Source organism: Procambarus clarkii, chromosome 32 (genome assembly GCF_040958095.1).
Source record: "Procambarus clarkii isolate CNS0578487 chromosome 32, FALCON_Pclarkii_2.0, whole genome shotgun sequence".
NCBI lineage: Eukaryota > Metazoa > Arthropoda > Malacostraca > Decapoda > Cambaridae > Procambarus > Procambarus clarkii.
This window is the reverse complement of record NC_091181.1, coordinates 43,260,958-43,266,101: the sequence shown is the minus strand read 5'-3', so window position 1 is coordinate 43,266,101 and position 5,144 is coordinate 43,260,958. Positions and strand designations below refer to the sequence as shown.

The following is a 5,144-nucleotide window of genomic DNA, read 5'->3' as shown; positions in this document are numbered from 1 at the left end:
GAGACTACATTAGGCGTCTTCCAAATTTCTGGCAGTTCCCCCTGTTACCAGTGATTTGTTATACACTTTGGAGAGTGGTAGGCACAGTGCTTCTGCTCCATCCTTAAGCATCCAAGGGGAGATTCTATCTGGGCCTATAGACTTTGTCACATCCAACTCTAGCAAAAGCTTCCTTACATCCCTACTGGTAATCTCAAACTCTTCTAGTGGTTCCTGGTTAACTATTTCCTCTCTTATCTCTGGAACTTATCCTTGCTCTACTGTGAAGACCTCCTGGAATTTTTATTTAGTTCCTCGCACACTTCTTTTTCGTTTGTAGTGAATCTGTCTGCCCCTATCCTCAATTTCATTACCAGTTCCTTTACTGTTATTTTTTTCCTGATGTGGCTGTGCAGCAATTTAGGTTGAGTCTTTGCTTTGCTTGCGATGTCATTTTCGTATTGCCCTTCTGCCTCTCTTCTCAACCTGACATATTCATTCCTGGCATTCTGGTATCTTTCTCTGCTCTCAAGTGTCCTGTTATTCCTATAGTTTCTCCACGCCCCTTGTACTTCGTTGCTTAACTAACCAACATCTCTGGTTAAACCATGGGTTTCTCCTCTGCATTTTGTTGTTTTCCTTTTGGACCGGGACAACCTTGTCTGCTGCCTCCTTACACTTCTGTGCCATGTAGTCCATCATGTCTTGGGCCGTCTTTTCCCCTAGTTCTGTTTCCCATGTAACATCTGTTAGGAATTTTCTTATCTTCTCATAGTTTCCATTTCGGAATGCCAGCCTTTTCTTCTCAGTTCCCCTCCTTCAGTTCATTAACTCTTCAACCAGATACTCAAACGTCAGTACACTGTGGTCGCTCATTCCTATTGGGGCCTCAAAACTGATTTCCCTTATGTCGGAGTAGTTCAGAGTGAAGACTAGGTCGAATCTCGCTGGTTCATCGTTTCCTCTCATTCGTGTGGGTTCCCTGACATGCTGGCTTAAAAGGTTTCTTGTCATCACCTCCAATAGTTTAGCTCTCCATGTAGCCTCACCTCCATGCGATTCCTTGTTCTCCCAGTCTATCCTTCCGTGACTGAAGTCCCCCCATGATGGGCAATTACTCGTTACTATGTGTGTGTGTGCGTGTGCGTGTGTGTGAGAGAGAGTGTATGCACCTAGCTGTATTCACCTCCTTGTTCTTGCGGGGGTTGAGCTCTGCTCTTTCGGTCCGCCTCTCAACTGTCAATCAACTGCAACTAACTACTAGCTAATTCCCCCCCCCCCCACATACACACACAGGAAGCAGCTCCGAAACAGCTGTCTAACTCCCAGGTACCTATTTACTGATAGGTAACAGGCGCATCAGGGTGAAAGAAACTTTACCCATTTGTTTCAGCCTCGTCCGGGAAGCGAACCCGGGCCACAGAATTAAGAGTCCTCTGCGCTGTCCGTTCAGCTACCAGACTCCTACCAGGGTGTGTGTGTGTGTGTGTGTGTGTGTGTGTGTGTGTGTGTGTGTGTGTGTGTGTGTGTGTGTGTGTGTGTGTGTGTGTGCGCGTGTGTGTGTGCGCGCGTGTGTGTGTGTGCGCGTGTGTGTGTGTGTGCGTGTGTGTGTGTGTGGTGTGTGTGCGTGTGTGTGTGTGTGTGGTGTGTGTGTGGTGTGTGTGTGGTGTGTGTGTGTGTGTGTGTGTGTGTGTGTGTGTGTGTGTGGTGTGTGTGTGGTGTGTGTGTGGTGTGTGTGTGGTGTGTGTGTATTCACCTAGTTTTACTCACCAAGTTGTGCTTGCGGGGGTTGAGCTTTGACTCTCTGGTCCTGCCTCTCAACCGTCAATCTACTGCTGTACAGATTCCTGAGCTTCTCGAGCTCCATCATATCTACACTAGAAACTGTGTATGGAGTCAGCCTCCACCACATCACTTCCTAATGCATTCCATTTGTCAAGCACTCTGACACTATAAAAGTTCTTTCTAATATCTCTGAGGTTCATTTGGGCACTCGGTTTCCACCTGTGTCCCCTAGTGCGTGTGCCCCTTGTGTTAAATAGACTGTCTTTATCTACCCTATCAATTCACTTGAGAATCTTGAATGTGGTGATGTCCCCCTAACTCTTCTGTCTTCCAGCGAAGTGAGGTTTAATTCTCGTAGTCTCTCCTCGTAGAACCTTTGAACCTTTTCCAGTTTGGTCTTATCCTTGACTAGATATGGACTCCATGCTGGGGCTTCATACTCCAGGATTGGCCTAACATATGTGGTATACAAAGTTCCGAATGATTCCTTACACAAGTTTCTGAATGCCGTTCTTATGTTGGCCAGCCTGGCATATGCTGCTGATGTTATCCTCTTGATATGTGCTGCAGGAGACAGGTCTGGCGTGATATCAACCCCCAAGTCTTTTTCTTTCTCTGACCCTTGAAGTATTTCATCTCACAGATGGTACCTTGTATCTGGCCTCCTGCTCCCTACACCTATCTTCATTACATTACATTTGGTTGGGTTAAACTCTAACAACCATTTGTTTGACCATTCCATCAACTTGTCTAGGTCTTCTTGAAGCCTCAAGCAGTCCTCCTCTGTCTTAATCCTTCTCATAATTTTAGCATCGTCCGCAAACATTGAAAGAAATGAATCTATACCCTCCGGCAGATCATTTACATATATCAAAAACAAGATAGGATCGAGTACAGAGCCCTGTGGGACCCCACTGGTGACTTCACGCCAATCTAAGGTCTCACCCCTCACCATAACTCTCTGCTTCCTATTGCTCAGGTACTCCCTTATCCACTGGAGCAGCTTACCAGCTACACCTGCCTCTCTCCAGCTTATGTACCAGCCTTTTACGTGGTACTGTGTCAAAGGCTTTCCGACAATCCAAGAAAATGCAGTCCGCCCAGCCTTCTCTTTCTTGCTTAATCTTTGTCACCTGGTCGTAGAATTCTATTAAGCAAGTAAGGCAAGATTTACTCTCCCTGAACCCATGTTGGCGATTTGTCACGAAGTCCCTTCTCTCCAGCTGTGTTACCAGGTTTTTTCTCACGATCTTCTCCATCACCTTGCATGGTATACAAGTTAAGGACACTGGCCTGTAGTTCAGTGCCTCTTGCCTGTCGCCTTTTTTGAATATTAGGACCACATTCGCCGTCTTCACACACACACACACACACACACCACATGTGTGTGTGTGTGTGTGTACTCACCTAGTTGTACTCACCTAGTTGTGTTTGCGGGGGTTGAGCTCTGGCTCTTTGGTCCCGCCTCTCAACCGTCAATCAACTGATGTACAGATTCCTGAGCCTACTGGGTTCTGTCATATCTACATTTGAAACTGTGTATGGAGTCAGCCTCCACCACATCACTTCCTAGTGCATTCCATTTACCAACTACTCTGACACTGAAAAAGTTCTTTCTAATGTCTCTGTGGCTCATTTGGGTACTCAGTTTCCACCTGTGTCCCCTTGTTCGCGTCCCTCCAGTGTTGAATAGTTCATCCTTGTTTACCCGGTCGATTCCCCTGAGGATTTTGTAGGTTGTGATCATGTCCCCCCTTACTCTTCTGTCTTCCAGTGTCTTAAGGTGCATTTCCCGTAGCCTTTCCTCATACCTCATGCCTCTTAGTTCTGGGACCAGTCTAGTAGCATACCTTTGGACTTTTTCCAGCTTCGTCTTGTGCTTGACAAGGTACGGGCTCCATGCTGGGGCCGCATACTCCAGGATTGGTCTTACATATGTGGTGTACAAGATTCTGAATGATTCCTTACACAGGTTCCTGAACGCCATTCTGATGTTTGCCAGCCTCGCATATGCCGCAGACGTTATTCTCTTTATGTGGGCTTCAGGAGACAGGTTTGGTGTGATATCAACTCCTAGGTCTTTCTCTCTGTCTGTTTCATTAAGTACTTCATCTCCTATTCTGTATCCTGTGTCTGGCCTCCTGTTTCCACTGCCTAGTTTCATTACTTTGCATTTACTCAGGTTGAACTTCAACAGCCATTTGTTGGACCATTCACTCAGTCTATCTAGTCATCTTGTAGCCTCCTACAATCATCCTCGGTTTCAGTCCTCCTCATAATTTTTGCATCGTCGGCAAACATTGAGAGGAACGAATCTATACCCTCTTGAGGTTATCTTGAGATGATTTCGGGGCTTTTTAGTGTCCCCGCGGCCCGGTCATCGACCAGGCCTCCACCCCCAGGAAGCAGCCCGTGACAGCTGACTAACACCCAGGTACCTATTTTACTGCTAGGTAACAGGGGCATAGGGTGAAAGAAACTCTGCCCATTGTTTCTCGCCGGCGTCTGGGATCGAACCCAGGACCACAGGATCACAAGTCCAGCATGCTGTCCGCTCGGCCGCTCGGCTCCCTCTGGTTCCCATGCCGGGAATCGAACCCGGGCCTCCTGGATGAAAGCCAGGTATCCTGGCCACTAGACCACATGGGAAGACCCTCTGGGAGAGCATTTAAATATATCAGAAACAGTATAGGTCCAAGGACTGACCCCTGCGGGACTCCATTTGTAACGTCTCGCCAATCTGAGACCTCACCCCTCACACAGACTCGTTTGTGTGTGGGGTGAGGTACACACACACACACGTGTTTACTAGTTGTGTTTACTAGTTGTGTTTTTACGAGGGTTGAGCTTTGCTCTTTCGGCCCGCCTCTCAACTGTCATTCAACTGTTTACTAACTACTTTTTTTTTTTTTTTTTTTTTTTTCCCACGCCACACACACACACACCCCAGGAAGCAGCCCGTGACAGCTGACTAACTCCCAGGTACCTATTTACTGCTAGGTAACAGGGGCATTCAGGGTGAAAGAAACTTTGCCCATTTGTTTCTGCCTCGTGCGGGAATCGAACCCGCGCCACAGAATTACGAATCCTGCGCGCTATCCACCAGGCTACGAGGCCCCCTACGTGTGTGTGTGTGTGTGTGTGTGTGTGTGTGTGTGTGTGTGTGTGTTTAATTACCTAAATGTAGTTACAGGATGAGAGCTACGCTCGTGGTGTCTCGTCTTCCAAGCACTCTGTCATATAACGCTTTGAAATTACTGACTGTTTTGGCCTCCACCACCTTCTTGCCTAACTTGTTCCAACTGTCTATCACTCTGTTTACAAAAGTGAATTTTCTTATATTTTTCCGGCAGCTTTGTTTCATTAGTTTAAATCTATGA

General features: G+C 47.1%; 1 non-coding gene across 1 annotated transcript; it reads right to left on the bottom strand.

The window, feature by feature from the left end:
* Positions 1-4,341: 4,341 nt before the first annotated feature.
* Positions 4,342-4,413, bottom strand: TRNAE-UUC (transfer RNA glutamic acid (anticodon UUC)). The gene has a single exon. It is a non-coding gene; the product is annotated as a tRNA-Glu (tRNA).
* Positions 4,414-5,144: the final 731 nt, after the last annotated feature.